This window comes from Lutjanus erythropterus, chromosome 2, assembly GCF_056507025.1.
Source record: "Lutjanus erythropterus isolate fLutEry1 chromosome 2, fLutEry1.hap2, whole genome shotgun sequence".
Taxonomy (NCBI): domain Eukaryota; kingdom Metazoa; phylum Chordata; class Actinopteri; order Lutjaniformes; family Lutjanidae; genus Lutjanus; species Lutjanus erythropterus.
Window position 1 is genome coordinate 47810063 of NC_139318.1, and position 25152 is coordinate 47835214.

Sequence of the window (25152 nt, forward strand, 5' to 3'; positions counted from 1 at the left end):
CACACTGCCTTGTTCTTTTTATTGTCACGTTTCTTTCCACACAGTAATCTTCTGCATTATTTCTATGTTCTATATTTTTCTGGGTTTTGATTGCTGTGATACCTAATTTTCTCCACTGTTGGTTGCATTCATTTACAGAATCTCCATCTGTAACAAAGCAGTGATCAGTTTCATCTTGTCTCATTTCTTTACATGCTTGGTGAGCTGTTACACTAACTTTTGTTGTCATTTATTAATACAACAAATGATCATACAATAATACACTTACAAAGGCACCAAAAGGAAAAATAAATTAGGTACTAAACTAAACTGAAAGGGAAAAACCAGTCAGCATTTTAGTGTGAAATAAATTGTGTTTTAATAAACACTGGTTTTAGCAGCCTGAATAGCAGCATTAATCTTTCAAAAAATAATTTTTTGTTGCCTGTGCAATTTATTTATCAATTTATCGAGGCCTGGGTGATATATCTGAAAAGCCAATCATAATAGTGAAGTTTCATATATGATTGAAAATGCTAATTATCGATCATATATGAATATGATATCTTGATATTTATAGACACTGCAGCAATATTGTATGGATGACTGTCAGTGCTTTAATAAAATAATAACACAAGAAGATTTTTGATCAATAATTATGCATAATATCAGACATGCCTCCTCTCTGTCTGTTTTTAAATCCCATCTTAAAACCCATCTTTTCTCCTTGGCTTTTAACACCATGTGAGATGTTGAATGTATTGTTATTTTTATTTTATTGCTTATAATATATATGTTTGTTTGTTTATTGTTCTATTTTTATTGTTTTAAATTGTATAGCTGTTTTATGTCTTTTAATCTATCCTTGTATTTTATTTCTTGGTCCACTGTGGTTATTTTAAAGTGCTTTACAAATAAAGTTGGATTGGCTCTAATGACTGTGTAGGTAAAAGTAAATAATAGAAGAACTACAATAGTTTGCTGAGTTCAGAACATTACATCACTTCACTGTAAAGCAGCTGAAACGACTACAATCTCAGTCTATTTGTACTCTTCTATCACAATACGATATAAATTAAATTTATCCAGAAAAAAAAACATCTGTAAACAATGGGCTTTGGCCAGAACAGAACAGACTGAACATGGCTGTCATCATGTTGTTTTATGCATTTTTTAAAATTAATTTTTAGGAAAAAATTCACTGACTCTTTTGCAGGAACACCCTGATCACATTCACATGGTAACACTCCCTTGTGTTGTGGTGGGTGCTGGTTGTTTCTTGATGTTAGCTGCCTATCACTATCACTGCCTAACACTTACTACATGCTAACGTTAGCTAATGTTGAACACCTGGTGCTGGAAAGCAGCCTGTCTCAAGCTGGGTACTGGGCTGTGATATTTTTATGAAATCAACCAAATTGTTTCAATACTATCAAATATCAGAAAATATCTTGTCATTTGATACCAAATTTCAATACCTAAGCAGTAAATCTCATCGGGATTTGGATTCGATTCTGTATCCAAAAAAGCACCTGGTGGCACACACACACACACACACACACACACACACACACACACACACACACACACACAGCTGCTCTCAGCTCACCAGAGCAGCTCTGTGTCTGTCTGTCTGGGACACAATGTATCTGTGTTGACTGGTTGCTACTCGTGACTTCTAACCAATCAGATAGACTGTGGGCGGGACATTGAACCAGACTACAGAGTGTAGTAGTGTAGAGCATATTATTCTAAGTATATTGTGTGGTATTATTATTATAGTGTAATTCTTAATTATATATATACAATCATTATTATTACATTACCATGGTGATGACTACCGACTGAGAGATCAAAGCCAAGTGTATTTTTAAGATCACTACTTTTTCATTTTTGCTGACCCAAAAAAACAGTCTGATCTGTGATTCTAAACTTAACCATGAATTTTTGATCTGTTGTAGTCGGCCAAGATCAAATTTTTTAGGTTGCATTACAATCTGTTCACACACTTGCAACAGAAAGCAATGTTTGTATTTAAATTGCTTCACATGATACTTTTAAATAATGATCACTGATTGCAAAGCAATAATTTATGGTCATGAACGATGTATGAACTGACACCATTCTAAAGTATCAGCACAGTCCAACACAGACACAACTTCTGCTGCTGTTCACTGACCTTCTTTGTAATGCACACTCACACATACAGACACACACTGACCTATAATATTCTTTGCAAACAAAAAGTATCTTTAAATATTTAAAACTGCATTAATGAAATAATGCTCTATATGTTATATACTGAGAGGGTTAATTGTCTGCTGCTGTCGTTGAGGAGTAAAGAAGAAAAATTGGGAGGAAGAGGAGAGACTAAGAGGAGAACAGAAGACAGGAGGAGGAGGAGGAGGAGGAGGAGGAGGAGGAGGAGGAGATGGTGTGAGGCAGAATGTGACTTTGTCCTCAGGAGCTCAGAGTGGTTCTGCACCGCTGCTCCGAGCAAATAGTTAGGATTATTATCCCATACTGTGTGTGTGTGTGTGTGTGTGTGTGTGTATGTGTGTGTGTGTGTGTCTGAGAGGTTTGTTGTGTATGTGCATGGGTTCAGCACATCATCAACACACATGCACATATTTTCCATCTGCGAGTTTGTTTTCTGTGTGCGTTGTCTGACTTTTATGTGTTATTCATGACTTTATAAATAATTTTTGTGTGTGTGTGTGTGTGTGTGTGTGTGTGTGTGTGTGTAGGAGTGCATTTGTGTGTCAGGTGCAGACACCACAGTCCTAGAAAGGGGAATACTAGCTGTCACCCAGAGAGCTCAGTAGCAGCTGCTCTAAATTAGAGCCAAATCAGGTCTTCTAATTGATATTCCCAGGATCCCTGGCGCTCCCTAATTGGTGTACCTGTGCCCTGATTGGTTACCTGATTATAATTGATTAGTTGGCTCAGCTGGCCCAGGACACAGAGACAATGGATAAATTTGCAATCGGCCATCGGGGATGCAGCTATGGAAGCGGGGAAGATGAGAAATCTGCACAGAGCCACGCTGGCATTTAAATGGCAGATAATAGCCCCTGTTAACCCTTTCTTCACCCGCTCTGTTCCAGGCCATATATCGGCTTTTTATTTTTTTTTATCTTGATTAGTATAACCTATGGAGCTAGAAGATGAGGAATCTTAACTAATGCTGACATTTAAACCAGATAGCCATAATTTACCCTTTCTCAGCAATCTCAATATCTAATCAGGAAGTGATTAAATGAAACATGCATAATTAAAATTATACTTTTGCACTGTGTGCCAAATTGGATTTTTTTTTTTTTAATTTATAAGATAAGATATTCCTTCATTAGTCCCTCAGTGGGGAAATTTAGTGTTAGAGTTGCAAAGGAGATAGCAAAGATATAAAGAAGCAACAATAAAAAATATAAAGGTAAGAGGAAACAGAAAAATAAAAATAGGAACATTATAAATGGGGGAAATTACGGTATACACAATATACAGTGACTAAGAAAACTCAGTAGTTGAAAAAATTCTAAAGGCTTTATTGTAAACGCCTCAACAAACCAACAGAAATACAAATAAACGGCATGAAAATTGGAATATTTTGGAGGCGAAATTTTGCCCTGCCTGACTGTTCACATCAAGCGCAACATGATTTTGCAAAAAAACTTCTACAAATAAATCCCACTGTGGCGGCAAAGATAAATCAACATTATGTGAAGATGATCTTGGCCTCCTTTTACTTAATAAAAAGAAGAAAAAACAACATACCTCATGCAGCCAGTATAGAGGAAAAGGGGGAACTTGGTGAATTTGACTGCTTAGTTCAGGAGCTGAAACTGAACCAGTGATTTCAGAGAGCTGATTGATCCGGGGCAGCAGCTAGCTGTAGATAAAATGTATTATATATTTTGTAGACAGTTCCAGCTGTAGCTGCAGAGCAACTGTTCACTGTTGCTCATTACTCTTTCTGCTGTTAGCCAGTTAGCTCAGTTAGCTGGGCAGCTAGTGGCCCCAGTAGCTGACTCTGGTCTACCTGGACCAGCGGCTGAGAGCACTGGGGGAGTGTTGGTGCCAGCAATGAAACAGCAGCCCATCAGTGACGTAACACTGTCTCAGAGGCTGATGGAGGCTAGTTTAGCAACAAGGATTACTGTACAGATGCTCCAACCAGGATTCTGACTCCTGAGATGACAAAGACATGGCAGGTGGAGACAGGAGGTTGTAAAGCCAGATTAGGATTTAATTCCACTAAACCAGAGTTGGTGATTTTTGAACAGTGGGAAGATGAAACAAGATGTTCTTTTGGGTGAGTTGTACTTTATTTCTGTAGAGTTCGAATAAAGTGAGGTGTGTTTTACAATGAGTTACCAAGGCAACTGAGGCATCTTGTGTTGTGCTTAAAGGGAAGCTTATTAAGAAAAATGTCGGGTTGTAATTGAGTTCAGGCCATCATGTCACCAACTCGCTGTATGATGAGACAGGTCGGTCCGGGCTAGCTGGTTAGCATGCTAACTTCAGCAGACATCTCTGCAACATGATGTCTTTGACATAACGCCAGAACTGTTGATAATATAAATACATTTTGTGAATGTGTCATCTGGCACCTGGCAGCACGCTGAACTGCCATCTGCACATTTACTGTAAGTTGACCTGAGAGTGTTTGTTCAGTGAGTTAATGCAGATGAAGCACAGAGCTGCAGTTTGTAACAGCTGGTGGTTTAATGTAAAGTCAATCTGCAGACATCCATGTGAAGTGTTTGTTTCCAAACTGAGATACATGATGCCTACTATTACATGATAATACCTTTAATAAATAAATGTACAACGATAACCTGTGCTCTTATTGGAGTTATTGATTTATGAACTTGAACGTCCTGGAAATGATCGCTGCAGAGATTACAGCCTCTCCAGTCTATAGATAGATGCATTAGCATTAATATGCACATGGATGACACACATTGCTGACCGTGTTTACATCACGGCTAAATGGACTACATGTTGAATAATCCATCACAAGAAAGGATGTGAGAGTTAAATTGAGAGACTCTCTTAAAGAGGCTCTCAGAGTCTGCAGCAAAGAGACGGATACAGTCAGTGTCCAACGGAAAAGATGAAAGTAATGATCATGTTTCCAGTTAATTTTTGGAATAGATCTCTGTCCGAAAATAAAACACTGAACAATAGAAAAACTGCTAAATATTCTTGTCTCTTTTCTTTCGGTGAAAAACATTCTCAGCTGATAAAGCTCTGACTATTTGCTCGCCATTGAAGAGATATCTCCTCGTTTAAGACACAACGCTTCCCCACCATTGACGAGATATTCCATTAATCCCTGTTTTCATTGTGGTAGGGGATGCTGTGATGCATCATTTGACAAAAAATTGTCATGTGAAGAAAAAGAGAACTGCTGGAACTGAACAGCAGAAGAAGAAGATGATGTTCTGTTGCGTGAAAACGTTTGTGCTCAGCTACAGATCTGCAGGTCAGAGAGCACCGTGACCCGGGCAGAGAGCCCGGGCACAGAGCGGGGGCTGCTCATGCTACAGTCCCTGAACATCCACAGCAGCTGGGACACAGTGAGGCGGTTCACACTGCAGCCCCAGGGACACACACGCACCCAGTGTTAACCACAGTGATGTCACACAAATAATATGAAGTGATAAAAAAATAAAAATGATGATGTAGCCAACCAAAATTCAAGTGCTTATAAAAAAACGAATGAATGAAGCTTGGACAAAACATTTTTTGTGTATCTGTTTTTTCGTTTGATATATTCCATGTTAACATATTCATAGAACTGAATATTGTGTAGGTGTTGAAAAATTGGTGAACCTTGTCAAAAATGCTGACGAAAGGCTGGCAACTTTATTAAAAAACGCTGGAGGGGAAGGAGTTAATAAATTAATTTGAGTATTTGTAATTAGTTACTTCCAGCCCTGGTAATAGATGGTGTTGGGGTCAGCCTGAGTGTTTTCATATATATCTAGCTTAATGTAGACATGCTGTGAAACAGGGCGAATGGGGACAGAAGAAGATGTTAGAAGTGGAGACAGAAGAATAAAGAACAAAACAAATCGAGAGTAATCGACGATGGAGAGAAAAGGAGAGAAAATTCATTTGGATGATTTGGATCAGGGGTGCAATGGATCGCAGTTGTCCCATGTTCTGTACGTCTCGCCTCCCACAGCTCAGTACACACGTAACCATCATGTGTGAAACAGTTTTAGTGTAGCTGTCGTCATAAAAACCGATCATAGCATTGTGATATTTAGTGAAACTTTAGCGATATCTGCTGTCTGAACTTCTCCACACTGACACGTGCACACACACAAGCACACACACACACACACACACACACACACACACACACACACACACACACATGCGCGCGCGCGCACACACACACACACACACAGTTCCTCTCAGCTCACTGGAGCAGCTCAGTGTCTGTCTGTGACTGAGCGTGTCTGTGTTGATTGGCTGTTACTTGTGACTTCTAACCAATCAGGTAGTGCTGTGGGCGGGACACTGAGCCAGACTACAGAGTGTAATAGTGTATTATACTGTGCACTGTATAATTATCTATTATATGCACTATAGTATATGCATAGAACAGTACTGTATTATACAGTAGAGTCTTTTATTCAAAGTATACTGTATTCTATTGTCACTATAGTGTAAAATTGTATTATATATAGTATGCTTATGATTATTATAATATTATTACATTATTTCTATGGTGATAACTGCACAGCAAAGTGCATTTTTAAAATAATTTAAACCTAATCTCACCTTTTTCTTTCTTTGCTGATCCAGAAAATGATCCCAATCCATGAGTCAAAACAGTGATAAGATGTGTTTGTGATCCGTTGCACCCCTAGTACACATATCTGTGTGTGTGCATTGCTCATCTGCTAGACTCCACCATATTATCATTCCCAGCTTGAAGATCCACGAGGTCTTGATCTCATTTTGATCAATTTCAACATGTTCGCCGATCCAATTTCCAAACAAAATTCCTCCTCTGAAGTGTGACTAATTGTGACTCGCAGCACTAATTTAGTGTGAGACAATTTTTTATCAGAACACTCTCCTCCACCCTCCTCCCTCCATTCTCCTGCCCCTGTTTTTCTTTCTGTCATCTTCTCCCTCCATGTTGTGTTCTCTCACCCCGTCCTGCTCTCAGTTATTTCAAACACATTCATCCAGATGTACAGTTCATATATCTGTCCTGATATATCATTGTCTAACTCACAACCCTGCCTCTAAATCATACAACTTATTAAGTACGAGCCTTTGAAGTTGATACTGTTCCTAATGCCGGCTCCCTGGACAGTCTGACAGTGTAAAGAGATGGAGAAAAAGACAGAGGATGGAGACGCAGAGGGAGGCTGTCAAAGACGGACAGGAAAATACAAAAGACAGTAAGATCAAAATCAAGAGGAAAAAACTGGAGCAAGAGAAAAAAAGATGGAACAATGTGGTGAGAGAGAAATAGCACAGTGTCTTGTATGTTGCATGAAGGACTTTTTATGCTCATGAAGTGGAACATATTTATTTATCCCATGCAGAAATGATGCAATGAGTGGAAACAGTTAATTGAACAAAAGTCACTTTTGTTTGTTGTTACCACTAATAAGTTTTCTTTACATGCAGCACACTACCTTAACTAATGGTTTTTGTTTATTTGTTTTTGTTTTTATTACATAGCAAATACTGTTTTTTGCACATTTTTTAAGTATGAACATTACACAATAGATCAGTCATTCCTAAAGACTGGGTCGTGGCCCACTGGTGGGTCACAGGAGATTTGGTTTTGGGTCAAAAGATGAATAAATTCTAGAATTTCTGAAAATTTAAGATTTATATCTAAAGGTTTTATAAAACAGTAAAATGTGTGTATTGCTTTACAGATGAAAGGAAAAAACAAGAGCCCAAACCCCCTTATTTCATTATCATTTATTAAGTAGACTAAAAGTTTAGAGACATTTCTTTTTTATTTTAAGACAACTTAAATAAATGTTCGAGTTTTGAACCCAAATCAAACTGAAATTTTTACTTAAAACCATTTAATTTTCAAGCACCTACACAATGACAAATCAGGTTCACAGCTCACTGTGAACAGTTTTGAAATATAATTTTTTTGAGTTTCTAGACCTAAAAGATTCAAGTTTATCTAATGAGGAATATAAATGACCTCAATACAAAAGCAAAACTTTTCTTTTAAAGTTTATTTCAAAGAGTTTGAGTCGGGCTCAAAACTCAAAACAGTGAGTCACCTTGAAATTTTGACTTTTTTAAAGAAATGTTTGTTTTCTTGATGAGACGAAAACAAAAACAATGAGATGGTCTGTTAACTCAACCCAAATGTCTGTATGTCTCATCTATTAAGTATTTAACACATATATGCATCTGTCAGTATGATATAAGGTGATGTGGAAAGTGGCAGTAGAAAAGGTCAGGAACTTTTTATTTATGCATAAATAAACTCTTCACAAGATTTATTGATAAGCCCTGCTGTGAATTTGGTCGTGATGGTTTGTCATTTTTAAAAAGTGGGTCCCACAAACACTGGTCTGTCTAGCTAATGTAAGCGCTTTGACTTTGAAGCTAACATTAGCAGTTGGTCTGTGTAGCTCATGTTAGCGGGTGGTTTGTGTAGCTAACTTTTCAATTGGTTTGTGTAGCTAACTTTTCAATTGGTTTGTGTAGCTAACATTAGAAGTTGGTCTGTATTGTTGGCATTAATGGTTTGTTTGTGTAGCAAATGTTAGCAGTTGGTCTGTATATAATGTTAGCAACCAGTCTGTGTCGTTAGTGTTAGTGGTTGGATTGTGTAGCTAATGTTAGCAGCTGTTCTGTCTAGCTAATGTTAGCAGATGGTCTTACCTGTAAATGTTTATTTAATTAGACGTCAGTTCTTGGACAGCTGAAGGCAGAACTGTCACTCTTTTTGTTCTTCTTTTCTGATTTAAAGACAAAATAATGTTGAAATTATGAAATTGAAATTATTATGATAATGAGCTAACTGTAAGATCAGTTGGTTTCACTCAGACCAGAGTGATGATGTGGGACTTGTTAAGTGTTGTAATGTGTGCATACTGTGCATGGTGATGTATTATTCTTTATTTTTAAACGTTTGTACTAAATATATCTGTAATCTGATCATGTTTTTTTCCTGTAACTGGCCTCACCTGCTCTTGTCCACTGACATGATACCAGTTTGCCGTCTACCTGAATGCAGCAGCACTGTGGCCCCAGCCTGATGCACCTGTTTGATAAACCTTTTGAATAAATTTGCCTCGTCGGGTCCACAGAGACCGAGATGAAAAAAGACAAATCAAGAGGAAAAAGTGACGAAAGCAAAAAGTTGTCGTAGACTCAGACGTCTTTGGTGTCTGATGCAGGTTAATGAACAAGCGTGTTCCACCCACTTTTGACCCGCTCATATGAGACCACAGCTGTCACAGGTTGTTGTCATTCACAGAGACTCGAGTCTGAAACTGCAGCTCTGTACACTTCACTGCGTGAACCACAGCACTGCACAGACTCGCTCACAATTAATTACATAAAATGAGAAACAAATTTAAGTGTCAGTTTCAATTTTCGCTCTCACAAGATAGAGACGTTATCAAACAAGTTTTCCAGCCAGGAAAAAGGCAGATTGTGTGGTGCCACTTTGACTACAGTTTGACCCTGAAACAGTACATGCTTCTGAATATTATCTATACAAACATCCTGCTTGTGTTTCCCTGCAGGCCTAATCTCTGTTATAGAGCACTGACCAGTACATTGAAGTTCACCTTGAATGAACTGGTCCTGATATTAACATACAGATTCTGCTTCAGGAATGAGGGGCAGGGAGGTCAGGGCCTCAGTGTCTCTGCATTATTTCTGTGGCCATAAAACAATCATGTCGAGAGAGAGAGCAGTTACAGTCAGAAGAACAGAGGGAATACAGTTAATTGGGATGAGATTAACGTGAAGTTACTTCTAAAGTGGGATGAATTAACAGTTTACAGACAAAAAAAACTGTTTAGGGACAAAGTGTAGAAAGTCAGAATTATAAATCTAGTGCACTTTATAATATTTTTTCCAGAAAAAAAGCCCAAACTTTTCAGCTAAAATACTGTAAATTATCACAATTATCTGCTGTAGTTTGTGCTGATTTTAAAAACTTTATTGTATTGAACAATTTTCCTGAGAGAATGAAGGCCATTGACCTTTAATCTCAAATGACAAACATTTAAAAGCGACATAATGTAAAAATGCTGTAAAAATGACAGCATCAAAATCATTTTGTTCTAAGACATATGGAGAATGGTGCCTCTGTCATTCCCACTGTGTGCCCCGAAGACCTGTTCTTGCACTAACCTGGGGTTGACGGGTACGACTGAGTGCCAAACGCTTTACAGAACTTGATTTTGGTGAAACTGGATCATATTTTATGGAGAAAATGTTTTCTGTTTTTCCCTCAAATTGTTCAACTCTCTGTGTGATTTACAGAGTTTCCTGATGGACAGATAGCTTTACTTGTTGCTGAAGTAACAGCTAACTGCTGCTAACTGAAGATGCTGTGAACTACTTAGCTCAGTTAGCCATGCAGCTAGCTGGCTCTGCTCAGACTGGAAACTCAGAGCGTTGGGGGAACAGTGGTGTTTATAGAGTGAGAACAGGAGCTTTGGAACATTGGAAGGAGAACGTTTCCAGGCTTGAGGAGGTAGGGACCCAGTGATAGCACTGGCAGAGGGTAGCAACAGGACCCTTGGAACAGGACTCTGCAGTCATGGCAGGACTGTGGCCTCTCTGAGCTGACATTTGGGGAGAATCGAGGTACAACCTGGGCAGCTCGCCAGTTCATCACAGGGTTGACACATAGAGACAAACAACCACTCACACCTACAGTCACCAATTAACCTAACCTGCATGTCTTTGGTAACCTGACACACCAAATGGTTTGTTACACAGAACCATATAGGAAGTTGTCCTTAGAAACTGTTTGGAAAATGGCAGGTACTTTCAAAAAACACCTGACAGGTGATTGGATGAACCATCTATCACATCTAACACAAGCTAACTTCCACCTTCAGATCAACACTCAGCAGCCTCTATGGACATCATAGCAGAGGCAAAGACTCTGAAAAGGACATTGACAGCTGACACGAGGAAGAGACTGTCAGACTGACTTTTAGTCATTAGTGAGAGATTCATGAAATAAAAGGCTGTCAGACAGATGGTGAGTTCACCTTCTTGCTGTTGGACTAATATAAGTTGTTGCACTTGCTGGATGTTTGGTTGTGTGAGCAAAGTTGTCAACTCGCTAGCTTTCAATCATAAGAAGTGTAATCAGAACAAATGTATATACAGCTGTCCATATTTACAACAGTGTTGTTGGAAAAAAAAAAAAAAATCTTTTTTGCTTTAAAATCCAACTGATAGGACTTGTGGCTCTTTTCAATCTTTTTCTCTGCTGGTGTTTTTCTTTTCTTCAAGTTTCCTCTCAACTTACTGCAAAGCAGTGTCATGCAACTTGCAGAATCTTACAAAGATCCTCTACGTCAGTGTTTCCCAACTCTGGTCCTCAGGACACACCGTCCTGCATGTTTTAGATGTTTCCCTGTTCAAACACACCTGATTCAAATGATCGGCTCATCATCAAGCCTTTACAGAAGCCTGATAACAGCCTGATTATTTGAATCAGGTGTGTTGGAGCAGGGAAACATCTAAAATATGCAGGGCAGTGTGCCTTGAGGACCAGGGTTGGGAAACACTGCTCTATGTGGACCGACTCCACAGACACAACTTGTCTGATATCAGAGATACTAAGCTGAAATGGATCAGTAACTAAGCTTCTGGCTCGCTGCGTTTCCAAACACCTTTTCATACCTGTTAGTGTTGAACGGTATGCGTGTGCACGCTGCTGGGGTTTTGTTTGGCTTCGCCGTTGTAATCCACTTTTCAGTGTGACGAGATACAAGGGTGAGAGCGCCCTGCAACCTGTGGGACGTACAGTGACTCCAGGAGAGTCCTCAGGTAAGAGCCAGTTCATAAAAAAAATGTTGTTTGGATTCAGCCACTCTCTTTTTTTGTCTCCTCTGTCACGCTGTATCGCTTTCATTCCGTCATGCCTCTTACTCTCTCTGTGTCGACCCTCTTCTCTCTTTGTAGACTCCTCTATCTCTGTCCTCCATTCGTCTCTCTGCGCCTCCCTCCTCCTCCCCATCCTCATTGCTCCAATTTACTCTCCCCATCTGTCCTTTTCTTCCCGCTGTCCTCCCTTAACCTCTCTCTCATCTGTACATTAGGTGTTGTGAGTTTGTGGTTCCTCCCCACGGCCACCAGTCTCATTAATAAGGGATGTTCAGAGAGGCTCAGCAGAGGCTAGACTGACCTGCAGCCACTTAGTGCAGGTTTTAACATGAAATGCACACATTCACTGGGGAGGGGGAAGGGTGTTTGTGAGTACGTGTCTGGGGCAAAAAGTCTGTTTTTCTGAAAATAAGGTCAGCATACAAACAGGGTAAGAGGAGGTATACAGGGATCCTATGAAGTATGGAAAAATGGAGCTGGAATTTGATTTTTAGTAATTTCTTGATCTGGATAAGTGTGGAAAAAAGAAAAGTGTACATCTAGACCACTGCTCCTGTTTTGTTTTCTAATTTCTACAAAAATATAAAAAAAACAAAAACCTCTGCCAGTAGACACATTTTCCATCCCATTTCTTTCTGATGTGCTCTGGAAAGCTGAGACTCACCTTGTGTGTGCTGGAGACCTGAGAGAAAGATGTTTTTAGAAGTTAAAAGTTTATGTGTTCAGCTCTCAGGACTTCTGTAGCTTCTAGCTGAATCTCTGTTGTTTGTAAGTTTTGCTTCTCTCCTGTGTTGCTTTTTCTACTTAATTTTACTGCTTCAACCCTCCAATCATCTGCTTCAATCCTTGAAGAAAGTCCTGCCTATGAGGTATGCAGAGATGTAGTTGCACACAGTCACAATAAATGACTGAGGGTGAACAGACACTGTGAAAATTATGTAACTTTTTTCATCTCATTTTTGATTCTTATATGGAGACGAGTGGATCTGGAGAAATATTCATGGGATAGCAGAAGGGTGGCATGGAGACTTTAAGGGGTGCAAAGAATCACATACATCAGTATTTGATGAGAAAAGCCCCCAAATTAATATATTTTATTTTTTTTAAATGGCATTATAGTGGCACAGGAGTTTTTTCCAAATACATTCTTTTTTGACTAAATTCTGCAACTGGCTAGTCTTGAGTCTGGGCTAGCTATTAATGCCAAATCTAAAAACAAAAAAAAAAAATCAAAGGAAAATAGAGAATTCAAAAGATTCTGCTGCAGACAGTCTGAAATTTTGAAATGGAAAATGTGTAGGAACCCTGGGTGTAATGTGTATGAGTCTCAGCCACACACAGCTCCCAAAATCCAGGAAATGTTGGTTGGACAAATAAAAAAAAAATAACTACAGTCTGACCAGGTCAAACACAAGATAAATAAAGAAGGATTTATAAATTTAAGAGTGTTTGATTAAACTTAACTCAGCAGTGATGTGTTAAAATTGACCACATTTAAGTGCCTGCAGGGGCTCAAAAAGCCCTCCGGCACCGTTAAGTAGAAGTAAATAACTGGCTTTAGTGCTGCTGTGTTTAAGGGGTGTGTGTGTGTGGGGTGGGTGGGGGGGTAGTCATAAACCTGGAAGTGAGCTTAACAGAGCCTGGCAGGTATCAGGGGGGAATCAGAGGGCACAGTCTCTGCAAGAGGATTAATAATTTGTGTGACTGTGTGCAAAAACACATGTATGCATAAAAATGACAGATTAATTTTTTTACCATGATGTTTGCAAATGGCAGCTACTTCATGTTGGTGACCCGCCCACCACTTTCCCCTCAGACGGTCCCCTGTGAATCCATCTGTCTGCTTTCATGAAGAACAACTCGGCAAACAGTTCGAGCAACACTTGAACCTCATGTTTGCTGCTGTTTGTTGGAGGTGTGAAATTTAATGCTTTATTGTGGGCCGAGCCAGTAAATAAATAAACCTCGACTTCGCTCCCATTACCGCCAAACTACAGGGATTCTCACCTCAACATATGGGACACCACGGAGTGAAAGAGGAAACAGGGAAGGTATGGACGGATGATAGATGGATAAATAGAATCCAAAATACAACAATATGGCAGTAAAACTGTCCAAAACCATTTCCTGTTTTCAGAAGCTTCTTCCCTGCAGTGATCTCCTAAAAATTATTGATTTAAATTTCAGGTATTTGAACAGTTAGCAGACGGATCAATGATTTATTGAAGGGCAAGTTGACAAATTCTCCCGACTTTGATGATACCCAGAGCTTTTCTCAAGTGCAGTCATGAGGTTGAAATTTGTGGTTATGAGTAAAATATCTCAATAACTACTGGATGGACTTCATTTAAATTCCACACATGCATGATCCTGACAGGTTGGGCTGTAACAGGTTTGGTGAGTCCTTAAAGGAGCAATATGCAGCCAAATAACGGGTTGGAGCCACAGACTGTTTATTAAATAGGCTGTAATTCTGTTCAGTATACAATCTATAGTTGAAGCGAGTCGTTTTCTGATTACCCCTCCTCCTCAGACTCGAGGAGGCTCAGGCAGGCTGCAGGAACACTGCAGGAGTGCAGGACGAGCTTGACATTGTAAATTGACAACAAAATGCGAAGAGTCCTCCACTGACAGTTGATCAGCTGTTTAAATCCCACTGCTCTGAAAGTACTTACTCTGGATGACAAGTGAAGTGGCTGCCAAAGTCCATTAACATTTTGGTCAATTTAACAGTTATACACATCTACTCCTTCTACAAGATTATAAATGATTTCTTGCAACTCATATACAGATACTAACTTACTCTGTGAACAATTCAGCATTAATTTGACCCCTGATTAATGTGAAACAGATACACAAACAGTTATTTCAACTTAACATGCTTCTTTGATCTCTGAGAACCGTTGTTTTTCCACCAGAACAGGTTCCTCCTTGACACTATTTTGCAGCAGCACCATCGCTGCATGCTGAGCTTAGCTCCGCCCAAGATGTTTCCTCCATAGCAGAATGTGTACGTGTGGAGCCAGACCTTCCTCCAGCACTGAGGGCTGTAGAGAGAGGTCTGGCTATGTCAGACTAATAATCGCAGGACCCCGAGCAGATCTGGTAACTAAAATGGCCGTAGTGCTAAGGTGCACTCAGATTGAACGTGGCTTAACTTTTGCTGTACTGTGACGCAGTGTCATCCAGCAAGTCCACGTGCAGTGGCCAATCAAATACGTGTGAGTGTGTGTTGCAGGTAGATTCTGTTATTTATGAATATGAACAGCAGAGTTCCACTGAATACCTGACACATGTTGAAGCAAAAGATATGCGATTGTCACTGTGAGAGTTAAAATAAAAGTCTGTCTCAGAACATTATAAACTTCTGAGCACGATGCAGGCATGCGATCAGCCTGCACTCAGAAACGTGTTACTCCACAGGACTTTCTGGATCGTACTTGATGTTTACGGTTACCTGAAACAACCCCATCTGCTGCAAACGGATGCAGACTCTCGCGTTCTTCAGACGCAGGGCTGTTTTCAGTCTGAATGAAAGCGACAGCTTTACAGAGACTCTTAGTCTTGTTAATTTATAAATCACCACATGAATTAATGATGAAGCACTTGTCAACAATTTCATCTTTTGTTCTTTTGACTTGGAGGTTTGTCAGTCCAGTTGCTCCTGATAAATAAAAGGAAAATCTTTCAAAGTGCTTTGCAAGTAAATTCATGAAAAATCCTCTGAATAAAAACAAAGACACAGTCTGTTGTTTGTTCCAGTTGTTTCTTTAACCCCCATCTTTCTCTCTCTCAGTCTGTATCTTTCTGCCAGCCTCATTATTTCGGCCTTCCCTCCCTTTTCTTTTCGTCTTCTCTAGCTTTGAGCTCCTCTCTGTGTCTGTCAGCTCCAGTCTTTATTACCTGTCCCTCCTCCTCCTCCTCCTCCTCCTCTCCTGCAGTGCCCGGTTGATCCAGTAAAACATCTGTTTCTAAAAAAGCTGGCACCGTAAACGGCCCCCAGCCTCCAGGTCTCTTTACGAGGGCACTCAGTCTGAACTAACGGTGGAAGAATAGCACTCTGAGGTGTTGTCCTCCCTCCTCTCCTCCCGCCTCCTCTGTCACAGATTCCTCACACTGAATGGACGGAGAAATAGTGCTGTGAAGGCATCGACATCCTCTGCCTGCAAAGCCTACCTTGGATTGTTTCAAACCTCAGTGGCCTTCTTGCTCCCCCTCTTGTCCTCCCAATACTTGTCCCTGTATTTGTGCTATAGACTCATCTTTAATTCCCCGTCCTTGTCCTCCATCCTCCACCCTGATGTGCCATCCTCCTCCTCCTCCTGCCTTCCTTTACACTTGTTTATTGTTTTACAGCTCCTGTATTTGGACAAGATTCTGGCTTTAGCACCTCGAGGAAACAAGATGACCAGCTGTCTCTGGCACAGTGGAGGCTGATAGCACTCAGTATTTTCTTTCACTCACTTCTTTTTCTCCATTTTAACAGTTGAAATTAGATACATATTACTATAAAATTAGCAAGATTGGTCAAAAAACATGGCTGCCATTGATTAAAATGTCTTCACAATGGGGGAGATTTGCAGGAAATTGACCATGAGACATTAAACATTTGTCTGATCATCATAGTAGATACCTTCAGGCCATGTTTGGAAGTAGATCTACTGAAGCATTCATCACAAATGCCAGTCAAACATGTGCCTCAAAAACCAGTAAACTGAATCTAAGCTTTTTGTTGTGCGTGCTCTGAGGGCACATTTTTAACCACAGACCTATCCTGAAATGGATGACATGACTGCTCCTCAAAAGTGAGGCCAAAACATCTGGGCTGCCCCCTGATGGCTGGATGCAGTACCCCCTCCATTTTAATAGATGGGACATAGGGCAAACTAGAAAAACCAAAGTACACATCAAGGTGAATGTTTCCCAAAGACAGACTCTGTCATTTTAAGTTGAGTGACTCCATCAGCGTTCTTTTCTGTTTTTTTCAAAGTCAGAAAGCAGTGACGTAGGTTACAGGTGTTATTTCCTCCATGTTTTTAGCCTAAATCTTCACTATAGATCTTTAGCTTGCACATGCACACCATCAGAACTGTGTGTGTGGTGTGACGGTGTGCAAACGGCATGTCCGTTCTTTAGGAGACTTAGATTATACCAGACGAGTAGTATTTTTCCCATTTTTTTTCATGTTTGAAAAATGGTCGTCATTCACTTCCACTGAGATTCTGCAACCCTGTTATTCCTGTTAAACTCCAGCAGTGACCTTCAATCAGCATGAGGGTGAGTAGATAATGACTGAATTTTTATTTTTGGGTGAACTATCCCTTTAACTTTAAACCTTTTAATCAGCTTAATCTATTCATATAACTGAGTGACAATGGTTTGTTCAATTTCAAGTTAATTCAAAAAAGTCCTTTTGTGCCCAGTGTAATTTTCACATTATTCATGTCAACAATCCATATCTGCTTTTTATGTAGTTTAGTTTTAAGATAATTTTCCTCTCTAAGCCACTTTTTACCCTCTTTATCTCTCTTTATTTATTTAACAGGGACAATGGAGTTTCCAGTGCTGTATTAGTCTTCCCATTTCCATCTTCCATCCCTCTTCTAGTCCTCTCTTCCTTCCTTTATGTTATTGTTTCTCGCCCTTTGCAGTGAAATCCTTCTCCTGCCGACAGTATCATATCTTTTCCTCTGCCTACAGAGGGTTACAAACCTTATCGCCCCTCTCAGAGCTTCCAGATACCAAACAGATGAAAAGCTAGCAGAGAAAGTAGCTGAATTTAACCACCCAGCACGGAAACGCCTTCATGGCTCCTGCAACCCGTCCACTCAACCAGCGAGGCAACACGTCTGTACTTATTAAACTAAATGACACGGGGAAATTGCCGGGAGCAAATGCAAACACAAAGCATTTGTCCAACTAATCACATTAATGTACTTTTGCCTATTCTACATTCAGTTATTCAGAGAAGGTCTGTGTGGGTTGTTTTATTTTTCTCTCTTTTTTTTCGTCTCTGTGGAGCTCATAAATCAAGATGTAAATTAAAGCATGAGCACCGGGTGTGCCGTCAGGAAATACCATTGTATTATCTGCCCAGTGTTCCTCCGTATAAATGGGAATGAATTAGAGGAACGGATGACTTGTGATGCATTACAGACGGGGCGGTCTGTACTCTGAAGATAAAATTATATGCATGTCGAAGTGTTAAATTCAGATTAAAATACAATTTTTATTATAGCTATTGTTTAAAGCATGGGTATGTGTAATGGATATATGGATTTTTCACTTGTCAAACAGAAAGACCGTATCAAAACTGTGCTGCTTTACATATCCTGAACCCAGAGAGTTCAGTGCACATTTAAATATTAATAGTAAAAAGATATTACCTGGACTTTTCTTGTACAAGGATGTTGTAACAATGTACCAGAGCATCAAAGTTCATGTTTGACCCTTCCCCTCTGGTGGACAACCACAGGACCAGACAGAATATAAAATATGGAGCATCCGTGATGTCACCTGTTTCTGAAGTCATATAATCTCCAGCCTGGCAGTGCCTGACTCAGGGAAGTTGTGTCTAATCCAAAATCTGATCATTCTTCTACAGTGGAAAAACTCTCATAACACGCACAGATCAGGCATAACATTATGACCACCTGCCTAATATTGTGTTGGTCCCCCTTTTGTTGCCAAAACAGCCCTGACCCGTCGAGGCATGGACTCCACTAGACCCCTGAAGGTGTACTGCGGTATCTGGTACCAAAATGTTCACAGCAGATCCTTTAAGTCCTGTAAGATACAAGGTGGGGCCTCCATGGATCAGACTTGTTTGTCCAGTACATCCCACAGATGCTCGATTGGATTGAGATCTGGGAAACTTGGAGGCCGAGTCAACACCTGAAACTCGTTGTGCTCCTCAAACTATTCCTGAACCATTTTTGCTTTGTGGCATGGAGCATCATCCTGCTGAAAGAGTCCACAGCGATCAGGGAACACTGTTTCCATGAAAGGGTGTACATGCTCTGCAGCAATGCTCAGGTAGGTGGTATGTGTCAAAGTAACATCCACATGGATGGCAGGACCCAAGGTTTCCCAGCAGAACATTGCCTACAGCTTCACACTGCCTCTGCTGGCTTGCCCTCTTCCCATAGTGCATCCTGGTGCCATGTGTTCCCCAGGTAAGCGACACACACGCACCTGGCCATCCACGTGATGTTAAAGAAATCACCTCCTTCCATTGCTCCGTGGTCCACTTCTGATGCTCACGTGCCCATTGTTGGCGCTTTCGGCAGCACTGCAGACCGGGAACACCCCACAAGAGCTGCAATTTTGGCGATGCTCTGACCCGGTCGTCTAACCATCACAATTTGGCCCTTGTCAAACTCACTCAAATCCTTATGCTTGACCATTTTTCCTGCTTCTAACATCAACTTTTAGAACAAAATGTTCACTTGCTGCCTAATATATCCCAGCCACTAACAGGTGCCATGATGAAGAGATAATCAGTGCTATTCACTTCACCTGTCAGTGGTCACGATGTTATACCTGATCGGTGTATGTTGTAATATTTGGACATTGGGAGGTGAGCTCTGGCATTAAAATGTCTAAATCACCACAAAAGAAAAGGTAACATCTTGTCAGCTTGTTTCCGTTTGTACTGTTTGCGACCCAGGTGCTAATTTTTAGGGGTGGGCGATGCCACAAAATTTAATTTTGATGAAATAATTTAAAGCCAGAATCACCAATATTGATACAGATACTTTATATTATTAATAGCAGCTAATGTATTTTATGCACAGTTATGTGCTATTATATATGAGGTAAATGCATTAATAGGCTAAATATGCCTAAATACAAGCATCCTTTCACTGTTACATGAAAAGATTTATACTTCAGCCAGCTTAAGTTTAATAATTCATTTAATTCATTAAAATTAAGGAATCAAATTTAGTTAGTGAATATATTTCAAAGGACTGAATATTTATTTTAAGGTCTGATATTACTTAAACTATCTTTATAACAAAATTAGCGTTTAAATTATCAACTGTCTACAGTACAAAAAAGGTCCAGTGTTGGTCCATCAGAAGGGAGAGACTGTTAAAGCAGTAACAAAGAATCTAAACTTGTGAGGAATGTCTCTTTCTTTAAATAAAACTTCAGTCTAACTTTTAATGTTTCTGTCATCTTCTGTTTGTGTTTCCAGTTGCCCGGAGAGGCTCTGACTTTTCAAAAGAATCTAACATTTCTTCAGAAACACACAATAAAGAATGGGACGTGTCTCCACTCAAAAATGAAAAAAAAAAACAACTAAATTCCTCTCCTCTTTTGTGGATTTACTGCCTGCTTTTACTAAAACTGCAGACAAACATCTGCTCCGTGTCTGGAAGCAAATCAATAGTGAGTCTATCTGCAATTAGTTACAGCAGCAGCGGTGATACAGACGGCTTAAAGCCTCCCAGACCGTCTACTGCACTGGATGACTTCCACTGTCAGAAAATCTACCCCAGGAGGAACTGAAATAAAAGGAGGGATGGTTTGTGAAGAATGGATGGCTCTGATTTTACTTCTGGGACAAGAGAAAAGAGAAAGAGAAGGATGGAGGAAGATTTGAGAAAGAATTATGCAAAGTGGGTACAGAGAAAAAGCTTTCTCAGTGCTTTTTCTTTAGGGATTGTTGAAAACAAGTGGTGTTGATTTTTCTGTCAAGCCATTAAAATAGAGTGAGGAGAAATTCTTTTTCATCACAGGACGGTTCAAACTTTGTATAAACAGCAGCATGAGTGTGACTATAAGGCATGAGGAGCAGCAGCAGACAGAGTGAAGTGTACGGTCCAGCAGAGGCCTGCAGTGTTCAGCAGGAAGCTCCTGTTCACATCATCTGAACACACTCATGAAAGAAGAGAACATTTTATTGATGCTAAACGTGACATTTTTTTTTTTTACAAATATTAGTGAAGAGTAACCATAAGAGAAAGACCCCAGACTTCTTTAAAAGAATCATGTAATTTTGTGAGTTGTTGAGTTAAAAGGAACTTAATAAAGTTTGTGAACTGCTGTCCATGACCACTTGCCTTGTTGGAAATTCTGCAAATGTTATATATTTATTTATTCATTTAATTGTGCACAAAAGCCCTGTTAGCTCCACAAAAATGTTGTGTAATGGGTAAAAAAAAAAGTATTTATATAAATTCATGTGTGTGGGTACAGGGAAAAGTGAACTAATTGCGGGTGAGCAGGAGGTGAGAACAACAATATAACACTTACAGTAAAATATGTTTTTTTTTTCTGGAGAAATCAAAAGTGAAAAAGATTGTAGATTTTTTTAACATCTCCTAATACAGTAACATCAAGTCTAATCAGAGAGCAGGATTGTATTGTGAAAGAGTACAACATAACATTTAACAACACTTCCTGCCAAACAATGGGGTGTCACTGTCTGTTCTGGCACAGTCTGACTGACTGGTTGCACACTGTTTGTATAAGTCCTGCTCTTGGCCACTTGCTTCAAGAGGCATCGCGGTGTCCGCAATCTATGTTTTCAAAATCCCCTGGAAACAAGAAAAACCTCCGAGCTGCAACTGACAGACAGAAAGCAGCAAATGGACCGAATGTGAACAAGCTAACAGCTGTTACCTTTTCTTATACAGTGATGTAGTCATTTTAATTCCAGATCTCACCTCCCGACATGCAAATGTTCCACCGAAATAAGTTCCCCCTCAACACTTTCTTGCAGCAGCACCGTCGCTGCATCCTGGGCTTAGCTTCGCCCGAAATGCTCATGTTTTTTTACTCTTTAGCAGAATGCGTATGCGTGGAGCCAGACTTTTCTGCAGTGCTGTATGCTGTGGAGAGAGATCTGACCATGAAAGACTACATCTGACATAGCTAAAATTTATGACATAAAGGCAAAAATAGCCAGTAGAGGATAACTTATTGTGGACAATCCATCATCAAAAGCCAAGTTGATGCTTGGAAGCTGTTTTGATGTGTCCAAAGACTGTGGGAATAATGTCAGTGGCTTTACTGCTTGTTAAAAAGTTTTTAAAAGTATAAGCCTTTGATAGTCACAAGCTAGGCTCGTCGTCACCATGGAAACACTTCGACAGCTGCAGGAGCGCAGGTGCTGCTCGGGTTGCAGGGCATGTATTTTCATGGTTTCATGGTGGGTGCAGAGTGGACTTTGAAATAATCGTGGGTAACCAGTCGGTTCTGGTTTGCAGGTGCAGGCGGGGACGGGTTTGCAATACTGGACCACTGCAGGACAACGGTCAGTGCAAAGTTTGTGTTTATTTGCATACAGAGCGGGGAAGCAAGATCTGATCACAAGTGGTCACTCGAGACTGGTGATGCTGCGTGATTTGCAGACAGTTGGACTGTTGGTTCAGTTCAGGTTAGTGTGGTTTCAGTGTTTATGGGACAGTAAATGTCCTCTGTGAAGGAGACAAGCATGTTGTTCTCAGCTGTTGCTGTCTGAAGACTGTTGTGGTCTGAGGTGTGATGCAGCTGCTCAGGATGCTCTGTAGTCCCTATTTAGACTCCAGTGACGAGGGGTGAGGGGATGTTCACTTCCCTCTGTCTTTTTCCGTTTTTGTTTAATCTTGAGATGATATTGAGTGTCTTTTTTAAACATAAACAGAAAACATAGAACATAGAGCTCCTGGAGTGAGAGCCAGCAGGCCTGAAAATTCTCCTAATTTGCCTAATTCCTCTGAGATTATTCTGTTTGACGGTCAACTGAAGTCAATTCTGCAAGTGCCCAAAAATGACATTTCTTTTTAGCCCTCCAGCAGCTGTAGTAATTATGTTTTTTGTCCACTGGGAGCCAAGTAGGAAGTCAGTTGATGTTGTTATCAGCCACTTCTCTGCAATCTGTGTACAAATAACACAACTTTAGACTTTGAAAACTGTGCAGTGCATATGCTAATAAATCCAATTTTGCGTGCAGGTGATACGCTAATCCTTTTCTTTAAAAAGGAGCCAGGATGCCGGAGTTTGTGTCCTATGTGCAACCAAAGGGCAACATTATTTAAAGTTTAAAGTAACATTAACATGCGTTACGTGACTTGGGTAACCCACTGATTTTAACAAAATAATCTGATCCAGTCATCTTTATGGCCACAGATGAAATCTGTTGGATCTGCTCTCAAGAGCTCACAAAATTTGACTTTGGCGTTTGTACTGGGCACAATTTGAAGTCCTGTTATTGGTACACAAACTGCAGAGACTGGATTGGTTGTTATGTAGGAACAAAGTCCAAACTGGCAGCAGTTGAATGGATGAATGCGTCGGGAAAATGTGGGACTTGAACACAGGAGACGGCTGTTCTTTTCCTGTTTCCTACCAACAGTCAACTTTGGTTTCTTTTAACCATGATGTTGGCTCCGTTACCTTAACCAAGTAGTTATTAATGTAACCATGACAACAAAGATCCCTTTAACCTTACTGAAGTAGTAATTTTAGTCAAACCAAGATGTTTCTCTAACATAAACCAAGTACTTATGCAACCTGTGGCTCAGGAGCCACATGTGGCTCTTTAGCTGCTCTCCACTGGCTCTCTGTGACTTTGGCAAAATATTAAACAGTTATTTTTCCAACATTTTAATTTTCAGTTATCATTGATGTAGGTTTATGAAAAAAAAATGAAAACTCAAAAATTTAAGCCAACATACAGCAATAGATTTTTGAGTTTTGAGCCCAACGCAAACTCTCTCTCTCAAAGTTTTGAAAAAGTTTCACCAACTACTGATGTTTAGTTGAGATTATTTACTTTTCCTCTTTACATGAACTTAAATCTTTGAGTTTTAGAAACTCCCCAACATTGTAGAATTTGGAGGACTTGCTCCAGGTGGGTCAGAGTCGAGTGAAGGGCAACTGTTATGGTGTCAAACAGTTGGAGCAACAGGGGGTCCAGCGAGGTGGGAAGTGGTGGTGGTCTTAAAGTGACATGGGACTGGACCCAAGAGACACTTATTGATGGCTGGTGTGAGTTTTATGGGCCTGTGGTTAGTAAAGGAGGACGGTGGCTGGGACAACTGACTCGCTTTGGGAGATGTTAAAGATGTCTGAGAGGACAAATCTGCGTATTGATCAGGACGTTGCTTGAGCACCTGACCAAGGACAATGTCAAGCACAACAGCCTTATTTAGGCAGCAGTGGACTGGTCAGTGACAGAAGAGGAGTCTCCAGCCAAATGGCGAAAATGGCAAAAGAAAATACGACTGTCAGGTGAATATTAGGAGACTGACACATGAAGATAGTGGATGGAGAACTGATTCTCCAGCTGGTCAGAATGAGTTATGGATGATGGTTTGTTTCATGTGCTAATTTAAATGAGGTTGCACACAGATGTGATGTTTTTGTCTCTTCAGTAGTCTGAGTATGTTTCAGTCACGTGCTTCTGGTTTAAGGCCTGGCCTTTGGTTTAAGAGTTGCCTCTATTTTTTATTTCATTTTATTATTTTTAGTCTGGAATGCTGGCATGGTATGTATGTATTGTTGTTTGGTTCAGTGTTAAAAAGCTTTGCCAGTGGAAAGTATTGCAGGAATTGTTTAAAACGGGCCGATGGGTCGGTCCGCTCTGCTTGTCTGATGGCTGTTGGCTCTGACGGGGAGCGAGTCGTCGTCTAAACTGGACCAGTTTGTTCAGAGAACATTGGAAAAAAAGAACTGGGAGAGTTTGTCCATGTATGAAGCTGCTATCCTTCACTTTGTTCTGCATCGTTTGGCTCCATCCAACAGAATCTGCTGGGTGTAGAACATGGTCACCAAATGGTGGCTGAATTCCTTCTAAAAACAGGCTTCAGAACAACAGACGTGCCGTGTTTTTTTTATGGACCTGGAGAGAACCGTGCATCCATTGTGCCAGAGAAGTTGTTTGTCCTGGATATTTATGATTGTTCATAAATAACAGGCTCTTTGTCTGCAGAAGACTCACACTGCCTGGAGTGGAAGTGAATGGGCAGAGGGCAGATGGAGGTGTTTCACTGCTTGACTATTTTTAGCAGATGGAGGTGTTTTACTGCTCGACTATTTTTAGCTTGGAATGCGATGTAACTGAGTAAACTGCCAGGGAAACAAAGT